This window comes from Anas acuta, chromosome 1 (assembly GCF_963932015.1).
Source record: "Anas acuta chromosome 1, bAnaAcu1.1, whole genome shotgun sequence".
In the NCBI taxonomy this organism is placed as follows: domain Eukaryota; kingdom Metazoa; phylum Chordata; class Aves; order Anseriformes; family Anatidae; genus Anas; species Anas acuta.
This window is the reverse complement of record NC_088979.1, coordinates 153505791-153516660: the sequence shown is the minus strand read 5'-3', so window position 1 is coordinate 153516660 and position 10870 is coordinate 153505791.

Genomic DNA, 10870 nt, shown 5'->3' with positions numbered 1-10870 from the left:
CCTGGGCAAAGGGAGCCTCGCACAAGCAAGATCCACAACCTGTCAACGTCTTCTCAGGGAGCTGCAAATCCACATGGTGAGGACACAGACACAAGGTCGACTCGCTGCCACTTCTCAGCGCCTCCGTGTCTGGTGCAAGCTTCCCACAAGCATCAACACAGGGCGCTCCGCAACTCCTGCCACTTCTCTAACATGTCCTCCTCTTGACAGGCACAAAAAGGGACTCCGCGGGCGTGGAAAACGGGGGCGGCCAACCACCCAGCATCTTGCACTCGGGTCTTTCATGGTAAGCACAGGCCCCTTCCACTTGCCTATCCCTGTGTCACACCCAGACAAGGCACCAACAAGACTCCTGTCAAACCTGTCGTTCTCTCCTAGGCCACCACAACGGCGCAACTGCTACCGGCAAAGGGATCTCGGAAAAACACCGCAGATTGAAGCCCCTCCCCGTGTGGAAGTTGGCTGGAAGGTTCCAAAGGCTTCCCACCACACATTCTCTCTCTAACCTCTCCTTTATTCCCTGGCAGCTGGAAGGTCCCCACGGCTCAGGACACGGCGCTCCATGCCACCCAAGCACTCGGTAATTATGCATGTTCCCACCTCAAGCAGCACCATGCCCAAAGCGTTGCACAGAGAGAGATTCCCAAAAGGCAGCTCGAGAAGCTCTCCAGGGCCTCCCAGGGACCTGCAAACCCATCTGGTCAGGTCACAAACACGAGGCAGAATGCTGCCGCCTCTGAAGGGCGCCTGTCAGATTCAAGGGACCCCTAGGCATGGACACAGGGAGCTGCGCAACTCCAACCTGTTCTCAAGCAAAGTCTCTTCTTCGCAGGCACAAGAAAGGATTGCAGAGTCATGGAGACCAGGAGCTCCACAACAACCAGGCTATCTCCAACCTCCCGTGCTCTTCCTGTCAGCTCCACCTTCCACACCGTCATGGGCAACGGGTCAGCTCTGCACCACGCGGCACCTCTCACGGTCTGCACAAGGACCTACAACTTCCCCAGAGCTGCGGACACCCAGAGCTCGGCACTACACACCTGCGCTCGAAGCTCTCATGCCCTCCAACACCATGGCGACGTGCCAAGAGACATGGAGAAAGGGAGCTCAGAAACACACCACATCTTTCTAACCTCTCGTGCCACTCAAGGTACACACAACTTCCCCGTAACCTTGCACAAAGGCAGCCCCGCACCTCTCGCCTCCTCTCTAACCCATCTTGCCCTACCTTGCAGATGGAAGTCCCAAAGGCGCCGAGCACAGGAGCTGCACCACAAGCCCCATCCCTGCTCGCTCTCCTGCCTTGCCACGGCAGCTACAGGGCTGGAACAAGGCCACAGAAAAAGGTGAGTCCACCCCATCCACCTTCAAGGGTATCTCTTAGGGGCTCCCTTGCAGCTGACACCACCAGCTGTGGACAAAGGGAGATCTCAACCACTGACCACCTCTCTAACCTCCCATTTCCTCTCCCGCAGCAACTTCAAGGTCCCACTGCCTGTGCACAGAGAGCGCTCCACACCACGCAACCATTCCGCAACCAGTGGCAACAGGACAATGCCCAAAGCCCTGGGCAAAGGGAGCCTCGCACAAGCAAGATCCACAACCTGTCAACGTCTTCTCAGGGAGCTGCAAATCCACATGGTGAGGACACAGACACAAGGCCGACTCGCTGCCACTTCTCAGCGCCTCCCTGTCTGGTGCAAGCTTCCCACAAGCATCAACACAGGGCGCCCCGCAACTCCTGCCACTTCTCTAACACGTCCTCCTCTTGACAGGCACAAAAAGGGACTCCGCGGGCGTGGAAAACGGGGGCGGCCAACCACCCAGCATCTTGCACTCAGGTCTTTCATGGTAAGCACAGGCCCCTTCCACTTGCCTATCCCTGTGTCACACCCAGACAAGGCACCAACAAGACTCCTGTCAAACCTGTCGTTCTCTCCTAGGCCACCACAACGGCGCAACTGCTACCGGCAAAGGGATCTCGGAAAAACACCGCAGATTGAAGCCCCTCCCCGTGTGGAAGTTGGCTGGAAGGTTCCAAAGGCTTCCCACCACACATTCTCTCTCTAACCTCTCCTTTATTCCCTGGCAGCTGGAAGGTCCCCACGGCTCAGGACACGGCGCTCCATGCCACCCAAGCACTCGGTAATTATGCATGTTCCCACCTCAAGCAGCACCATGCCCAAAGCGTTGCACAGAGAGAGATTCCCAAAAGGCAGCTCGAGAAGCTCTCCAGGGCCTCCCAGGGACCTGCAAACCCATCTGGTCGGGTCACAAACACGAGGCAGAATGCTGCCGCCTCTGAAGGGCGCCTGTCAGATTCAAGGGACCCCTAGGCATGGACACAGGGAGCTGCGCAACTCCAACCTGTTCTCAAGCAAAGTCTCTTCTTCGCAGGCACAAGAAAGGATTGCAGACTCATGGAGACCAGCAGCTCCACAACAACCAAGCTATCTCCAACCTCCCGTGCTCTTCCTGTCAGCTCCACCTTCCACACCGTCATGGGCAACGGGTCAGCTCTGCACCACGCGGCACCTCTCACGGTCTGCACAGGGACCTACAACTTCCCCAGAGCTGCGGACACCCAGAGCTCGGCACTACACACCTGCGCTCGAAGCTCTCATGCCCTCCAACACCATTGTGACGTGCCAAGAGACATGGAGAAAGGGAGCTCAGAAACACACCACATCTTTCTAACCTCTCGTGCCACTCAAGGTACACACAACTTCCCCGTAACCTTGCACAAAGGCAGCCCCGCACCTCTCGCCTCCTCTCTAACCCATCTTGCCCTACCTTGCAGATGGAAGTCCCAAAGGCGCCGAGCACAGGAGCTGCACCACATGCCCCATCCCTGCTCGCTCTCCTGCCTTGCCACGGCAGCTACAGGGCTGGAACAAGGCAACAGAAAAAGGTAAGTCCACCCCACCCACCTTCAAGGGTATCTCTTAGGGGCTCCCTTGCAGCTGACACCACCAGCTGTGGACAAAGGGAGATCTCAACCACTGACCACCTCTCTAACCTCCCATTTCCTCTCCCGCAGCAACTTCAAGGTCCCACTGCCTGTGCACAGAGAGCGCTCCACACCACGCAACCATTCCGCAACCAGTGGCAACAGGACAATGCCCAAAGCCCTGGGCAAAGGGAGCCTCGCACAAGCAAGATCCACAACCTGTCAACGTCTTCTCAGGGAGCTGCAAATCCACATGGTGAGGACACAGACACAAGGCCGACTCGCTGCCACTTCTCAGCGCCTCCCTGTCTGGTGCAAGCTTCCCACAAGCATCAACACAGGGCGCTCCGCAACTCCTGCCACTTCTCTAACACGTCCTCCTCTTGACAGGCACAAAAAGGGACTCCGCGGGCGTGGAAAACGGGGGCGGCCAACCACCCAGCATCTTGCACTCAGGTCTTTCATGGTAAGCACAGGCCCCTTCCACTTGCCTATCCCTGTGTCACACCCAGACAAGGCACCAACAAGACTCCTGTCAAACCTGTCGTTCTCTCCTAGGCCACCACAACGGCGCAACTGCTACCGGCAAAGGGATCTCGGAAAAACACCGCAGATTGAAGCCCCTCCCCGTGTGGAAGTTGGCTGGAAGGTTCCAAAGGCTTCCCACCACACATTCTCTCTCTAACCTCTCCTTTATTCCCTGGCAGCTGGAAGGTCCCCACGGCTCAGGACACGGCGCTCCATGCCACCCAAGCACTCGGTAATTATGCATGTTCCCACCTCAAGCAGCACCATGCCCAAAGCGTTGCACAGAGAGAGATTCCCAAAAGGCAGCTCGAGAAGCTCTCCAGGGCCTCCCAGGGACCTGCAAACCCATCTGGTCAGGTCACAAACACGAGGCAGAATGCTGCCGCCTCTGAAGGGCGCCTGTCAGATTCAAGGCACCCCTAGGCACGGACACAGGGAGCTGCGCAACTCCAACCTGTTCTCAAGCAAAGTCTCTTCTTCGCAGGCACAAGAAAGGATTGCAGAGTCATGGAGACCAGCAGCTCCACAACAACCAGGCTATCTCCAACCTCCCGTGCTCTTCCTGTCAGCTCCACCTTCCACACCGTCATGGGCAACGGGTCAGCTCTGCACCACGCGGCACCTCTCACGGTCTGCACAAGGACCTACAACTTCCCCAGAGCTGCGGACACCCAGAGCTCGGCACTACACACCTGCGCTCGAAGCTCTCATGCCCTCCAACACCATGGCGACGTGCCAAGAGACATGGAGAAAGGGAGCTCAGAAACACACCACATCTTTCTAACCTCTCGTGCCACTCAAGGTACACACAACTTCCCCGTAACCTTGCACAAAGGCAGCCCCGCACCTCTCGCCTCCTCTCTAACCCATCTTGCCCTACCTTGCAGATGGAAGTCCCAAAGGCGCCGAGCACAGGAGCTGCACCACATGCCCCATCCCTGCTCGCTCTCCTGCCTTGCCACGGCAGCTACAGGGCTGGAACAAGGCCACAGAAAAAGGTGAGTCCACCCCATCCACCTTCAAGGGTATCTCTTAGGAGCTCCCTTGCAGCTGACACCACCAGCTGTGTAGAAAGGGAGCTCTCAACCACTGACCACCTCTCTACCCTCCCTTTTCCTCTCCCGGAGCAACTTCAAGGTCCCACTGCCTGTGCACAGAGAGCGCTCCACGCTACCCAGCCATTCCGCAACCAGCGGCAACAGGACAATGCCCAAAGCCCTGGGCAAAGGGAGCCTCGCACAAGCAAGATCCACAACCTGTCAACGTCTTCTCAGGGAGCTGCAAATCCACATGGTGAGGACACAGACACAAGGCCGACTCGCTGCCACTTCTCAGCGCCTCCCTGTCTGGTGCAAGCTTCCCACAAGCATCAACACAGGGCGCTCCGCAACTCCTGCCACTTCTCTAACACGTCCTCCTCTTGACAGGCACAAAAAGAGACTCCGCGGGCGTGGAAAAGAGGGGCGGCCAACCACCCAGCATCTTGCACTCGGGTCTTTCATGGTAAGCACAGGCCCCTTCCACTTGCCTATCCCTGTGTCACACCCAGACAAGGCACCAACAAGACTCCTGTCAAACCTGTCGTTCTCTCCTAGGCCACCACAACGGCGCAACTGCTACCGGCAAAGGGATCTCGGAAAAACACCGCAGATTGATGCCCCTCCTCGTGTGGAAGTTGGCTGGAAGGTTCCGAAGGCTTCCCACCACACATTCTCTCTCTAACCTCTCCTTTATTCCCTGGCAGCTGGAAGGTCCCCACGGCTCAGGACACGGCGCTCCATGCCACCCAAGCACTCGGTAATTATGCATGTTTCCACCTCAAGCAGCACCATGCACAAAGCGTTGCACAGAGAGAGATTCCCAAAAGGCAGCTCGAGAAGCTCTCCAGGGCCTCCCAGGGACCTGCAAACCCATCTGGTCAGGTCACAAACACGAGGCAGAATGCTGCCGCCTCTGAAGGGCGCCTGTCAGATTCAAGGGACCCCTAGGCATGGACACAGGGAGCTGCGCAACTCCAACCTGTTCTCCAGCAAAGTCTCTTCTTCGCAGGCACAAGAAAGGATTGCAGACTCATGGAGACCAGCAGCTCCACTACAACCAGGCTATCTCCAACCTCCCGTGCTCTTCCTGTCAGCTCCACCTTCCACACCGTCATGGGCAACGGGTCAGCTCTGCACCACGCGGCACCTCTCACGGTCTGCACAAGAACCTACAACTTCGCCAGAGCTGCGGACACCCAGAGCTCGGCACTACACACCTGCGCTCGAAGCTCTCATGCCCTCCAACACCATTGCGACGTGCCAAGAGACATGGAGAAAGGGAGCTCAGAAACACACCACAACTTTCTAACCTCTCGTGCCACTCAAGGTACACACAACTTCCCCGTAACCTTGCACAAAGGCAGCCCCGCACCTCTCGCCTCCTCTCTAACCCATCTTGCCCTACCTTGCAGATGGAAGTCCCAAAGGCGACGAGCACAGGAGCTGCACCACAAGCCCCATCCCTGCTCGCTCTCCTGCCTTGCCACGGCAGCTACAGGGCTGGAACAAGGCCACAGAAAAAGGTAAGTCCACCCCACCCACATTCAAGGGTATCTCTTAGGAGCTCCCTTGCAGCTGACACCACCAGCTGTGTAGAAAGGGAGCTCTCAACCACTGACCACCTCTCTACCCTCCCATTTCCTCTCCCGGAGCAACTTCAAGGTCCCACTGCCTGTGCACAGAGAGCGCTCCACGCTACCCAGCCATTCCGCAACCAGCGGCAACAGGACAATGCCCAAAGCCCTGGGCAAAGGGAGCCTCGCACAAGCAAGATCCACAACCTGTCAACGTCTTCTCAGGGAGCTGCAAATCCACATGGTGAGGACACAGACACAAGGCCGACTCGCTGCCACTTCTCAGCGCCTCCCTGTCTGGTGCAAGCTTCCCAAAAGCATCAACACAGGGCGCTCCGCAACTCCTGCCACTTCTCTAACACGTCCTCCTCTTGACAGGCACAAAAAGAGACTCCGCGGGCGTGGAAAAGAGGGGCGGCCAACCACCCAGCATCTTGCACTCGGGTCTTTCATGGTAAGCACAGGCCCCTTCCACTTGCCTATCCCTGTGTCACACCCAGACAAGGCACCAACAAGACTCCTGTCAAACCTGTCGTTCTCTCCTAGGCCACCACAACGGCGCAACTGCTACCGGCAAAGGGATCTCGGAAAAACACCGCAGATTGAAGCCCCTCCCCGTGTGGAAGTTGGCTGGAAGGTTCCAAAGGCTTCCCACCACACATTCTCTCTCTAACCTCTCCTTTATTCCCTGGCAGCTGGAAGGTCCCCACGGCTCAGGACACGGCGCTCCATGCCACCCAAGCACTCGGTAATTATGCATGTTCCCACCTCAAGCAGCACCATGCCCAAAGCGTTGCACAGAGAGAGATTCCCAAAAGGCAGCTCGAGATGCTCTCCAGGGCCTCCCAGGGACCTGCAAACCCATCTGGTCAGGTCACAAACACGAGGCAGAATGCTGCCGCCTCTGAAGGGCGCCTGTCAGATTCAAGGCACCCCTAGGCATGGACACAGGGACCTGCGCAACTCCAACCTGTTCTCAAGCAAAGTCTCTTCTTCGCAGGCACAAGAAAGGATTGCAGAGTCATGGAGACCAGGAGCTCCACAACAACCAGGCTATCTCCAACCTCCCGTGCTCTTCCTGTCAGCTCCACCTTCCACACCGTCATGGGCAACGGGTCAGCTCTGCACCACGCGGCACCTCTCACGGTCTGCACAAGGACCTACAACTTCCCCAGAGCTGCGGACACCCAGAGCTCGGCACTACACACCTGCACTCGAAGCTCTCATGCCCTCCAACACCATGGCGACGTGCCAAGAGACATGGAGAAAGGGAGCTCAGAAACACACCACATCTTTCTAACCTCTTGTGCCACTCAAGGTACACACAACTTCCCCGTAACCTTGCACAAAGGCAGCCCCACACCTCTCGCCTCCTCTCTAACCCATCTTGCCCTACCTTGCAGATGGAAGTCCCAAAGGCGCCGAGCACAGGAGCTGCACCACATGCCCCATCCCTGCTCGCTCTCCTGCCTTGCCACGGCAGCTACAGGGCTGGAACAAGGCAACAGAAAAAGGTGAGTCCACCCCATCCACCTTCAAGGGTATCTCTTAGGGGCTCCCTTGCAGCTGACACCACCAGCTGTGGACAAAGGGAGATCTCAACCACTGACCACCTCTCTAACCTCCCATTTCCTCTCCCGCAGTAACTTCAAGGTCCCACTGCCTGTGCACAGAGAGCGCTCCACGCCAAGCAGCCATTCCGCAACCAGCGGCAACAGGACAATGCCCAAAGCCCTGGGCAAAGGGAGCCTCGCACAAGCAAGATCCACAACCTGTCAACGTCTTCTCAGGGAGCTGCAAATCCACATGGTGAGGACACAGACACAAGGCCGACTCGCTGCCACTTCTCAGCGCCTCCCTGTCTGGTGCAAGCTTCCCACAAGCATCAACACAGGGCGCTCCGCAACTCCTGCCACTTCTCTAACACGTCCTCCTCTTGACAGGCACAAAAAGGGACTCCGCGGGCGTGGAAAAGAGGGGCGGCCAACCACCCAGCATCTTGCACTCGGGTCTTTCATGGTAAGCACAGGCCCCTTACACTTGCCTATCCCTGTGTCACACCCAGACAAGGCACCAACAAGACTCCTGTCAAACCTGTCGTTCTCTCCTAGGCCACCACAACGGTGCAACTGCTACCGGCAAAGGGATCTCGGAAAAACACCGCAGATTGATGCCCCTCCTCGTGTGGAAGTTGGCTGGAAGGTTCCAAAGGCTTCCCACCACACATTCTCTCTCTAACCTCTCCTTTATTCCCTGGCAGCTGGAAGGTCCCCACGGCTCAGGACACGGCGCTCCATGCCACCCAAGCACTCGGTAATTATGCATGTTCCCACCTCAAGCAGCACCATGCCCAAAGCGTTGCACAGAGAGAGATTCCCAAAAGGCAGCACGAGAAGCTCTCCAGGGCCTCCCAGAGACCTGCAAACCCATCTGGTCAGGTCACAAACACGAGGCAGAATGCTGCCGCCTCTGAAGGGCGCCTGTCAGATTCAAGGCACCCCTAGGCATGGACACAGGGAGCTGCGCAACTCCAACCTGTTCTCAAGCAAAGTCTCTTCTTCGCAGGCACAAGAAAGGATTGCAGAGTCATGGAGACCAGCAGCTCCACAACAACCAGGCTATCTCCAACCTCCCGTGCTCTTCCTGTCAGCTCCACCTTCCACACCGTCATGGGCAACGGGTCAGCTCTGCACCACGCGGCACCTCTCACGGTCTGCACAAGGACCTACAACTTCCCCAGAGCTGCGGACACCCAGAGCTCGGCACTACACACCTGCGCTCGAAGCTCTCATGCCCTCCAACACCATTGTGACGTGCCAAGAGACATGGAGAAAGGGAGCTCAGAAACACACCACATCTTTCTAACCTCTCGTGCCACTCAAGGTACACACAACTTCCCCGTAACCTTGCACAAAGGCAGCCCCGCACCTCTCGCCTCCTCTCTAACCCATCTTGCCCTACCTTGCAGATGGAAGTCCCAAAGGCGCCGAGCACAGGAGCTGCACCACAAGCCCCATCCCTGCTCGCTCTCCTGCCTTGCCACGGTAGCTACAGGGCTGGAACAAGGCCACAGAAAAAGGTGAGTCCACCCCACCCACATTCAAGGGTATCTCTTAGGAGCTCCCTTGCAGCTGACACCACCAGCTGTGTAGAAAGGGAGCTCTCAACCACTGACCACCTCTCTACCCTCCCATTTCCTCTCCCGGAGCAACTTCAAGGTCCCACTGCCTGTGCACAGAGAGCGCTCCACGCTACCCAGCCATTCCGCAACCAGCGGCAACAGGACAATGCCCAAAGCCCTGGGCAAAGGGAGCCTCGCACAAGCAAGATCCACAACCTGTCAACGTCTTCTCAGGGAGCTGCAAATCCACATGGTGAGGACACAGACACAAGGCCGACTCGCTGCCACTTCTCAGCGCCTCCCTGTCTGGTGCAAGCTTCCCAAAAGCATCAACACAGGGTGCTCCGCAACTCCTGCCACTTCTCTAACATGTCCTCCTCTTGACAGGCACAAAAAGGGACTCCGCGGGCGTGGAAAACGGGGGCGGCCAACCACCCAGCATCTTGCACTCGGGTCTTTCATGGTAAGCACAGGCCCCTTCCACTTGCCTATCCCTGTGTCACACCCAGACAAGGCACCAACAAGACTCCTGTCAAACCTGTCGTTCTCTCCTAGGCCACCACAACGGCGCAACTGCTACCGGCAAAGGGATCTCGGAAAAACACCGCAGATTGAAGCCCCTCCCCGTGTGGAAGTTGGCTGGAAGGTTCCAAAGGCTTCCCACCACACATTCTCTCTCTAACCTCTCCTTTATTCCCTGGCAGCTGGAAGGTCCCCACGGCTCAGGACACGGCGCTCCATGCCACCCAAGCACTCGGTAATTATGCATGTTCCCACCTCAAGCAGCAGCATGCCCAAAGCGTTGCAAAGAGAGAGATTCTCAAAAGGCAGCTCGAGATGCTCTCCAGGGCCTCCCAGGGACCTGCAAACCCATCTGGTCAGGTCACAAACACGAGGCAGAATGCTGCCGCCTCTGAAGGGCGCCTGTCAGATTCAAGGGACCCCTAGGCATGGACACAGGGAGCTGCGCAACTCCAACCTGTTCTCCAGCAAAGTCTCTTCTTCGCAGGCACAAGAAAGGATTGCAGAGTCATGGAGACCAGGAGCTCCACTACAACCAGGCTATCTCCAACCTCCCGTGCTCTTCCTGTCAGCTCCACCTTCCACACCGTCATGGGCAACGGGTCAGCTCTGCACCACGCGGCACCTCTCACGGTCTGCACAAGGACCTACAACTTCCCCAGAGCTGCGGACACCCAGAGCTCGGCACTACACACCTGCGCTCGAAGCTCTCATGCCCTCCAACACCATGGCGACGTGCCAAGAGACATGGAGAAAGGGAGCTCAGAAACACACCACATCTTTCTAACCTCTTGTGCCACTCAAGGTACACACAACTTCCCCGTAACCTTGCACAAAGGCAGCCCCACACCTCTCGCCTCCTCTCTAACCCATCTTGCCCTACCTTGCAGATGGAAGTCCCAAAGGCGCCGAGCACAGGAGCTGCACCACATGCCCCATCCCTGCTCGCTCTCCTGCCTTGCCACGGCAGCTACAGGGCTGGAACAAGGCCACAGAAAAAGGTAAGTCCACCCCACCCACATTCAAGGGTATCTCTTAGGGGCTCCCTTGCAGCTGACACCACCAGCTGTGGACAAAGGGAGATCTCAACCACTGACCACCTCTCTAACCTCCCATTTCCTCTCCCGCAGCAACT